The sequence below is a fragment of the Peromyscus eremicus genome, chromosome 3 (assembly GCF_949786415.1).
Source record: "Peromyscus eremicus chromosome 3, PerEre_H2_v1, whole genome shotgun sequence".
Lineage (NCBI taxonomy): Eukaryota > Metazoa > Chordata > Mammalia > Rodentia > Cricetidae > Peromyscus > Peromyscus eremicus.
In genome coordinates, this window is record NC_081418.1 from 133,224,515 (window position 1) to 133,236,003 (window position 11,489).

The following is an 11,489-nucleotide window of genomic DNA, read 5'->3' on the forward strand; positions in this document are numbered from 1 at the left end:
TGCACATTTAAGAGCAATGTAGGCTACCTAGCAATTCCAGGTGAGTCTGGGCTTCATAACCCGACTCTGTCTCAAAACATCAAAAGGCAGGGATTATAGCTCGATGGTGGAATATTTGACCAGCATTTTCTTCTCTTTTTTGTAAATTTTTTCTTTTTTATTGAAAATATAAAACTTTTTTGTCTCACGTAATATATACTGATTAGTGTTTGCCCTCTCTCTACTTCTCCTAGTCCCCCACACACACACACACAAACACACACAAACCTCCTCTCCCTTCTGGATCCACCTCATTTCTATCTCTCATTAGAAAGCATACAGCATGCCGGGCGGTGGTGGCGCACGCCTTTAATCCCAGCACTTGGGAGGCAGAGCCAGGCGGATCTCTGTGAGTTCGAGGCCAGCCTGGGCTACCAAGTGAGTTCCAGGAAAGGCGCAAAGCTACACAGAGAAACCCTGTCTCGAAAAACCAAAAAAAAAAAAGAAAAGAAAAGAAAACATACAGCACCAGGCAGTGATGGTGCATGCTTTTAATCCCAGCACTCAGGAGACAGAGGGAAGCAGAAGATCTCTTTGAGTTCCAGGCCAGCCTGGTCTATAGAGCTAGTTCTAGGACAACCAGGGTTACCCAGAGAAACCCTGTCTCAAAAAAGAAAGAGAGAGAGAAAAAAAAAAAACAAGCAGGCTTCTAAGGGATGATTTTAATATAATATGATACGGTGATAAAGCAAAACCAACACATCAGAATAAGACAAAACAAAGAGAAGGAAGTGAGCCAAGGAGAAGCATAAGAAACAGCTATAGACACAGAGACCCACTTGTTCACACACTCAGGATTCCCATAAAACAGTAAAGAGGAAGCCGTGATGGATATGCAAACTGTAGGGTCCATTATCATCCTGACAGGCAGATGTGGTGCTGGAGCTGAGAGTGCTACATCTTGCAGGCAACAGGAAGTCAACTGACTGTCACACGGAGTGAAGCTTGAGAAAAGAGACCTCAAAGCCCACCCTCACAGTGACACACTTTCTCCAACAAGGCCACATTTCCTAATGGTGCCATTCCCTTTGGGGGCAATTTTCTTCCAAACTACCACATTTAACCTGTTGTTCTGAAGCCTGTGACAAGGGAGCGTGTCACAGGGGAAAGCCACTCCCTTCACGGGTGGCATTCAAAAGAGAGAAAGAAAAGGACATAATCCCCTCAGTGACCTTTCTTGCTCCCATTGGTCAGGCCCTTCTAAAAGTCCCAAAACCTCCCAATTGCACCACAGGCCAAGGGCCTGTGTTCTCAAGGCCTCAGTTCCTAATGTGGCCTTTTGGGAGGTGATGGGAATTTTAAGAGCTTGATGGTGTCCTCATAGGGCTGGTGGGACCAGGCTCCTACTCACTGGCTTCCTTTTTTCTTTCATACCCATGAGGTAAGTACTTTATTTAGCTTTGCTGTGGTTTGTTATGCACTGTGACCTCTGTGCTCACTCACCACAGGACCTAAAAGAGCAGGACAATCAATGAGTCAGAATGAAAAGTTCCCTCTCTAAGTTGATTGTGGCAGACAACTGGTACAGTAACAAAATGCTATCTTAACGAAAACACGATGGCAGTGTTTATTTATGCCACTATGAGACTGGAGATAGGAGTTGAGAATAATTTATCAAGGGTATTATTTTATTGTAGAAGCTGGTGGGATCATTTATAAACAACGGTTATGAGACACATGGTGACCCATGCTTTAAGTCCCAGCTCTCAGAGGCAGAGGCAGGTGGATCTCTGTGTTTGAGACCAACCTGGTCTACAGAGTGAGATCCAGGACAGCTAAGGCTACACAGGGAAAGCCTGTCTCAAACAAACAAACAAACAAACAAACAAACAAAACAAACCCAACAAAAAATAATCAGTGGTTGTGTAACCGGATATGGTGTAGGATAACAACAATGGCGGCCGGAGCTGTGGTGGGAAGGTCACAACAGGTCTCTCTCAAGGAAGCTTCTACTTCTTAAAACATTTTTATTTAATTTTTAGGGAAAGCCAAAATTGTTTGGGACATTACAAGTAGTTCTAGAACAAAATGAAATTCTCCTGAGAGATTTTTAACAACAGGAACTTCTCTGGAGATTAGACCCAGCTGCCTATGCAATTTCTTTTCTGGAATCCACTTCAATAATGAGACAAGGTCAACAATGTATTTCAGAGTCATTATGCATCTTACTTTGAGGTGGAATTAGGAATCGAGACTATTCAAATTAGGCTACAGGCAGATGAATGGGATTTTAAAAAATGAATGCTGTTATGAGACACACGTGAGCAATGCTGGATGCATGGCTCAGGTTCTTTGCGCCTTGTTGTAGTTTAGTGTGTGCTCCCTGTTTACTCCTACTCTGGTCACAGTAGCTGAATCCATTTTCCCCAGGACAGTAATGAAAGATTACCAGATTACCACATGGTGGCAGCAAAGGTTAAAATAGAAGTACTGCTCTTTTATTAACACCACACAAGAAAGTAAGAAATGGACAACATGCTCCAGTGGACAGCCCCATGCCCACATGCAGACAGAGAGCTCTAACTGGATCAGTGGAATATTAAAGAGGAAAATCAAGAGGAAGAGGAGGAAGAGGAGAAGATGAAGTTGGGAGGGGAACATGAGGTGGATGATATGATCAAAATATATTGTATAAATAGATGAAATTCTCAAAGAATGAATAAAATAAAATGGCCAAAAGGAAGAGAGACAAGTAAAGGAAAGTAAGTGTGGAACGATAAAATGATAAAAATACAGCAACAAAGTGTCTAGTGTAATATTTGGTTCTCTTTAACCTACCAAAGCTGCAGGGCAGACTCATGTGGACAGAGGGACTAAGTTCCATCCTGGAACAGTGGTCCAGCCCATGGCATTGCTGGACAGGAGTCAGGCCCTGTAGCTTCAGGAGATGCTCCTTCCCACTCCATGACTTTTGGTGACTAGTTGATCTGCTGAAATGCAGACATAGTTTTCAAATTAGGTCCCTGGGCTTTTCCTAAAAGGACACTGATTATGTGGTGAAAGCTCTTCCCTCTTGATCTAATAATTGCCCAAAGGCCTCCGTCTCTCGATACCACCATGTGAGAATTAGGACTTCCAAACATTGAAGGCTCACAACCATTGAATCTGTGACAGCGCACGGATCATAATTAACAGCAAAGTACCAAGCAATCCCATTAATAAACAGAAAAATTAATAGAGCACTTTTTAGATTATGTGAAAAAATGCTCACCATGTTCACCCATTAAAGAAATGGAAATCAAAAAGTAACCTGGAATGTTAACTCTCCCAGGCTTAATGGCTACTATGAAAAAATACATGCAATGGATGTTGGTGAGGATGTGGGGGAAAGGGTACTCTGCACTGTTAATGAGAATTTAATTAGTCTGGTGAGGCACCCTCTCCACTATTGCCAGAAATTTTAGCTTAAGTCATCCTTGTGGATTCTAGGGAGTTTTCCTCACACCAGGCTTCTCCCTAGCCCCATAATGGCCCCTCTATCAAGATATCTCTTTTGTTGCTCTCCCTGTCCATCTCTTTCACTACTCAGGCAAGCTGATCCTCATATACCATCCCTACTTCCTCCCCTCTTCACCTCCCACCCCAGTTTACCCAGAAAATCTCATGTATTTCCCTTTCCCAGGGCGATTCCATGGGTGCCCCTCTTAAGGTCCTCCTTGTTACCTAATTTCTCTAGGGCTGTGGATTCTAGCCTGGTTAACCTTTGCTTTACATCTACTATCCACTTATGAGTGAATACACACTGTGTTTGTGTTTCTGGGTCAGGATTACCTCCCTCAGGATGATTTTTTTCTAGTTCCATCCATTTTTCTGCAAATTTCATGATGTCATTATTTTTTTACTGCTGAGTAATATTCCATTGTGTATATGTACCACATTTTCTTTATCTATTCTTTGGTTGAGGGGCATCTAGGTTGTTTCCAGAATCTGGCTATTAGGAATAATGCTACTATGAACACAGTTGAGCAAGAGTCCTTGTGGTATGATTGAGCATCCTTTGGGTATATGCCCAAGAGTGGTATCACTGGGTCTTGAGGTAGATTGATTCCCAGTTTTCTGAGAAGCCACCATAATGATTTCCAAAGTGGCTATACAAGTTTGCACTCCCACCAGCAGTGAAGGGGTATTACAGGGGAAGTTTTTTGAAACATAAATGTGTGTGTGTGTGTGTGTGTGTGTGTGTGTGTGTGTGTGTGTGTCTGGGAGGAGGGGACTGGACCTGCCTGGAATGAGTCTACCAGGTTGATCTCAGTCCTCGGGGGAGGCTTTGCCCTGGAGGAGGTGGGAATGGGGGGTGGGCTGGGGGGAAGGTGAGGGGGGCGGGAAGGGGGAGAACAAGGGAATCCGTGGCTGATATATAGAACTGAATTGTACTGCAAAATAAAAATAAAATAAAATATTTTTAAACTGTGTGTAAGAGGGTGGGAAGAAAGTGAATTCTCATTTATTGCTGGTATGAGCTTGATTTACAGAGAAGAACTCAGCAACATTTACAAGCACTAAAAATATACAAAACTATATCTTGGAAAACTGAGTCCTAACAAACCTCTTTGTACGGGCAAAAAAGGAAAGGATCTAAGCCTATACTGAGAGACAAAGAGATTGGTAAAGCCATAAAATGCACTCAATCCAGCCACATAAAAGAATTAGTAAGGCAGCCAGGCATAGTGGTATAGCATTATGCTCTCACTTATGTGGGAGGCTCAGGTAGGAGAGTATCTTGAGGCCAAGAGACCAGCCTGGGGAATATAGCTAGACTCATTGCCAGGTGACAAAACAAAATGAAACAGGGCCATTTTAATAATTATGAGCACAGAAAAATATTCTTATGAGCTTTCAAGGAAATAGGCAATGAATGCCTACAGATAGATTTACAGATATTAACCATTTTGCAACAGATTTGGTTGGTTGGTTGGTTTTATTTATGGGTTGTGGTTTTGTCCTATGGTTGGAGGCTTTTGTTTTGTTTTGTTTTGTTTTGTTTTGTTTTGTTTTGTTTTGTAGGATAACCTATCACCTCCATATGCTATCACTGAGCTATATTGCCAGTCCCTCCCCCAAAGACTCCCTTAGTGAACCCCATATGGTGCTGACCACACTACGTCTCAGCTGTTCTCCAAAAAGGGACAAGAGGCTTTTGTAGAGCAAAGGATACGGTCAACAAGGCAAAGCGACAGCCTACAGAATGGGAAAAGGTCTTCACCAACCCCACATCTGACAGAGGGCTGATATCCAGAATATATAAGGAACTCAAGAAATTAGACATCAAAATGCCCAACAGTCCAATTAAGAAATGGGCTATAGAACTAAACAGAGAATTCTCAACAGAGGAAACTCAAATGGCTGAAAGACATTTAAGGAATTGCTCAACATCCCTAATCATCAGGGAAATGCAAATCAAAACAACTCTGAGATACCACCTTACGCCTGTCAGAATGGCTAAGATCAAAAACACTGAAGACAGCTTATGCTGGAGAGGATGTGGAGCTAGGGGAACTCTCCTCCACTGCTGGTGGGAATGCAAGCTTGTACAGCCACTTTGGAAATCAATATGACACTTTCTTAGAAAACTGGGAATCAATCTCCCCCAAGACCCAGCTATACCACTCTTGGGCATATACCCAAGGAATGCTCAATCATACCACAAGAACACTTGCTCAGCTATGTTCATATCAGCATTGTTTGTAATAGCCAGAACCTGGAAACAACCTAGATGCCCTTCAACTGAAGAATGGATAAATAAAATGTGATACATATACACAATGGAATACTACTCAGCAGAGAAAAACAATGATATCATGAGGTTTGCAGGCAAAGTGATGGATCTAGAAAAAATCATCCTGAGTGAGGTAACCCAGACTCAGAAAGACAAACATGGTATGTACTCACTCATAGGAGGATACTAGAGGTAAAACAAAGATGACTAGACTGCTACTCACAACTCCAGGGAGGCTACCTATAAAACAGGACCCCAAGAAAGACACAGGGATCATCCAACGACAGAGAAGTGGATGAGATCTACATGAACAACCTGGGCGTGAGTGGGGGAAATGAAGGGCAAGGGTCGAGGGAAGGAGAGCTTAGGGGAGCGGGAGATCCCAGCTGGATCAAGAACAGAGAGGGAGAACAAGGAATAAAAGACCATGATAAATGAAGACCACATGAGAATAGGAAGAAGCAAAGTGCCATAGAGGTCCGCAGAAATCCACAAAGATACCTCCACAATAGACTATTGGCAATGGTCAAGAGAAAGTCCGAACTGACCTACTCTGGTGATAGGATGGTCAAACACCCTAATTGTCGTGCTAGAAACCTCATCCAATGACTGAGGGAACTGGATGCAGAGATCCACGGCCAGGCCCCAAGTGGAGCTCCAGGAGTCCAATTGGTGAGAAAGAGGAGGGTTTGTATGAGCGAGAATTGTTGAGACCAAGGTTGGAAAAAGCACAGGGACAAATAGCCAAATGAATGGAAACACATGAACTATGAACCAATAGCTGAGGAGCCCCCAACTGGAATAGGCCCTCTGGATAAGTGAGACAGTTGATTAGCTTGATCTGTTTGGGAGGCATCCAGGCAGTGGAACTAGGACCTGTCCTCAGTGCATGAGCTGGTTGTTTGGAACCTGGGGCTTATACAGGGACACTTGGCTCAGCCTGGGAGGAGGGGACTGGACCTTCCTGGACTGAATCTACCAGGTTGAACTCAATCCTGAGGGGAGTCTTTGCCCTGGAGGAGATGGGAATGGGGTGTGGGCTGGGGGGGAGGTGGAGGGGGGAGGGAGAACAAGGGAATCCGTGACTGATATGTAAAATTAAATTAAATTATAAAATAAAAAAAGAAAACTCTAGAAATAAACAAATTCATTTATAAGTATAAACAAAAATCGAAGTAAAATAATCATGTATCACTTAGAGATGGGGACATATTATGAGAACTGCACCATTGACTGGCTTTGATTTCATCCTTGTACAAGCATTACAGGGTATACTTGTATACTTGTGCAAATGTCCATGTTACAGGTCAACCACCTTCTATGGCCTCTAATTGTAATTGTTAATGCATGTTAATTGTATAAATTAGTAGGCTCCTACCCACCCGTGCTGTTTCTACCCTCCCTCCTTTCTTCTCTAACCCCTCTGCAAGCTTCTTTTTAGGGCTACTAGAGTCCCTCTTCTACTTCCAGCTCCCCATGGATTTTTCTTTGTCTTTCACACATGTAAAGAACCACATCACAGTTGGATTTCTGCATCTGGCTGATTGCACTTTCCATCATGACCTTCACGCCATGAAGATTTTATTTTCATCATCAAAATGATCCTCAATTCTTATAAAAGGATTCCAAAGAAATCTCAAGAATGGAGATTTCAGCCACTATATTTGAAAAGAAAAGAAAGAAATCCCAACAAGGCCTTCCTCTCTGGGTTTATTGAAAATAATTTCTCCCCTGTTTGCAGAGCTGAATGAGATGAGGCAGACATGTGGGGTCCACAGAAGAGCTGGGAGGGACCATCTGTCTGGTGGAAGAGTCATATCCCTGGATCTCCTACACCATGGAGGGACCATGAGGGGCCACTGCCACACACCAAAGCCACCAGTACCTATCCAGGGACACACATAGTCCTAACTCTGACACAGTCAGATAAAGTCCATCAGATGGGGTGGGAATGGTGTCATGGTGCTTGCCTGTATTACTACCATGCAGAAGTAGGCAGTATAATCATAAGTTCCACACCTTTATAAAGTCTGTGTTTTCATAAGAATATTTGAAAGTAAATTGTAGGAAAGCATTCCTGGGAATTGAAAAGCTACAAGTTGACATTGACTTTGTCTCTTAACTTAAGTAAAGTATAGGAAATCATTCCTGAGAATTGAAAAGACACAAGTTGACACTGACTATATCTCTTAACAAGAGTATGCATGTAGGCTGTTTCTTATATGAGACGATCCCAGGGTGGGGTTCATCTACATCAAGTGTCTGGAAGCTGTTATATATTCTTCCTCTTGGACACCCCATGGAGAGCCTTAGCATATAGAGACCTGAGGTGCTGTTCTTTTGAGGAACCAAGGTATCCCATTATTATGTAGTGCACAAGGCTTCAAGCTCTAGATTTGACATCTGGTCATATATGTGAAGATAAGGGAGGTAATGGCTCCTCCTGAAATACAGAAACTCTCTGCACACGTTTCTAAGAAATGCTGATTTTAGACTTTTGTTTATCCACCAGCAATCCATGTGTTTACCAGGTCAGAGTCCAGCCTGCCTGAACCCAAACTGTCATTTTAGGAGTTGAGGCCGCACATTGGACCTAGCAGGGAGATGGTGCTAGCTAGCAAGACTGATGACCCAGATTCAAAATCCAGGACCCACAGGAAAAAAGAGAACTGACTCCTTCAAGTTGTCCTCTGACCTCCATGTATATGCCATGCTGTGATTCCGCAAATCAGTGTAAAAGCCAAAACCAAAGGGGAAGAGAACCACATTTGGTCCAAGCTGCATGTTCCACATGAGACAGTCCTTGGCACGTCACCGTGGCTCCACTGAACTGTCTAGAATTTCCTTCCTGGTATGTTCCTCACTAGAATGTGCTTCAAGGATTGCTCCCTCATGGGAAGCAGAGGGGAATAGTGTCCTTTGGAGGCTGCACACATCTCCTGAGCCACATCATTAAACACAAGTCTAGGAGGCACCGTGAAGGGAATTTGCAAAGTAAATTTACTGATCATCTCCCAAGAATGGCCCCGAAAGAGATGGTTTAGGTAGGCCTGACTCCATCAGTTAGAAAGTCTATCAATTAAAGTTTGGATTTCCCTGATTCAAAGCAACAATGAAGGCTGATGCTGCTCGTTCCTTCTGCATGCTCCTTGCATTTTTGTCTGTGGCCATGTTCTGTTCATGCCTGTCAGTCATAGTCCCTCCCTGAAGTCAATTGCTACTTCACTTCCCCCACAGAGTGTACAGATTAATACCTGTAACAAGTGTGTTTACACAACACATTCCTTTCCATTTTCTCTCCTGTGTGTCCACAAATGCATATGCAGCACACATTGCTTCATTGTGTTGAGCAGGCATGCATGCATTCATCCTGTTTCCTGATTGTGGATATCATGTGACTAGCCGCTTCTAGTTCCTGCTGCCTTGACTTTCCCATCATGATGGACTACACCTTTGAACTGTGAACCAGAAGAAGCCACTTTTCCCTTAAGTTGCTCTTGTCCGAATTTTTTTTTAATCATCAATAAAACTTGCATCATGTGACTGGAAGGTCCATAACAAGTTCCAGGGTCCTTTATCTTGTACAAGGAACAAAGATGATGCTCATCGCATACTGGGGACTCTTAAAGCCTAGAAACACAAACAGTTATGGGTCTTAAAACTCCAAGAAGAACCTGTCTGTAGTCAAAATATCAAACACAGGGAATCTTGATGCTATGGACCCATTTCCCTGAATTGCAGCATGGCCCTGGATGAGGGTACTCGCTGTTTTGCCATCACAGAACAAACGAAAGTCACAGATCAATACTTTTGATATTGGCTGCTTTTAGGATCTGGACTCACCGTGGGGAAGTTTTTAATTTGGCTTAACTGAGGTGGAAAGACTGTTGCTGATGTGCTGTGGCATCAACCCAGGGGCTGCAATCCTGGACTAATAATAAAGAGAAAGCCAGCTGAGCACCAGCATTCCTTGCTCTCTGCCTCCTCTGGCTACAGATACAGTGGGATAAGCTAGTCTCTTCCATGATAAACTGAAAGAACTCAGATACAGACTCAAGGAGTTCACTAAAGTGGATTGTGGGGGCAGATTAGGAGTTTAGTAAAAGAGTTATTGACACCATGGACAGACAGTTGGACAGTAAACCACACTGCAGAAGCTCTGAGGAGAGTTAAAGCCCAACAGGAGAGACAGACGGCATGGTGAGAGTTCTGAAGACAGGAATCAGGGCCTGCATGTCAGAGCCTGGCTCCCTTCTTATTTTTGATTCCAAGACAGGATTCTGGGAAGGGGTGTGGAGAAGGCAGTGTGGACAACACACCTTCTTTGACATAAACCTCACATCCCCAGGTAAAAAGCATGGTTCTTGTGTATCTATCGACTGGAGATTCCTAGACAGCCTGGTGATACCTGTGAGAGGAGATGTCAATGGCAGCAGTTGGGTGTGGATTCTCATTTTGTCCAGCTTTCTCTTTTCCATGATAGGTCTGTATAAGAGTGATTACTGTTAACTACAGGACAGAGTTAATACTAAGCTGTCTTAAAATATCCTTTGCCAACACCATTAAATCAAAACTCTTCAGTTTAAACTCAGGTAGATTTTTGAGATAGAGGCAAAAAGCAGTCTTATTCTTTTCCAAAATATCACAAGAATGGTCTCTAGGCCACTTACCAATATTCTTCCCTGCTGAAACTTCTTAAGCCAGACGGCCATAATTTACATTGCCTTCAGCACATGTTTCTACTAGGTAGCCCAGTAAGCACCACTTAAAGTGTTCAACCACTTCTGTAGTCCAAAGTCCCAAAGTTCACATTATGCCAACTTAATATGGCCAGATTCATCACAGATATATCCCAATTCCTGGTACCAATTTATTGCTTACAGTTTCAGAGGTTTAGTCCATTAACACAATTGCAGAGAACATGGCTACATGCATGAGTCATGGTGTTGGAGAAGTAACTGAGAGCTACATCCTGATCCATAGGCAGAGAGACAGAGAGAGAGAGAAGAGAGGAGAGAGAGAGAGAGAGAGAGAGAGAGAGAGAGAGAGAGAGAGAGCAGATCCTGGTGGCATAGGCTTTTGACACCTAAACCCACCTTTAGCAGCACATTTCTTCCAACAACATCACACCTTCTATTCCTTTCAAGCAAATCACTCTCTGGTGACTAAGCTCCACAACATATGAGCCTATGGAGGCCATTCTTATTCAACCATCACAGTAAGGAAGATGTCAGTCTCTTGGAGGTTTGCCACCTTTATTTCCTAGCTATAACCCATCTCCCTATCTGTCTATCTACCACGGAGTCTGTCTAACGCCTAGTCTCTCAGTTTGAAACACCATCACAGCATGTCTAGATAACTACTCCAGTCATCCCGTGGGGTCTCTAGGCTTCTAGTCATCCTCTCAAGCCACCACACAAGTTACCGTGCTCAACAGAAAAGCTTTTATATCCCTTCGTTATTTAAATCATTTTAGGTTTTACTCCAAATTCCTTCCCATAGGCCCTCTTCATTTAAGCTGTATTGCAGCAGCATCATTCCGATGAAATACTTCCATATCAGACATGTCAATGCTTTCCTGGTCTCCAGGCCTCTTCATAGGATTTTCAAGATTCAGATCTGTACCCCACTGACTCAAAACTTCAAGTAAATCATTGTAGCATGTCTCTTCTCTAACAAGAAGTCATCTGTGAGTTCTGAGCCTGGGTTATGCACGATCTCAGACAAGCCCTGC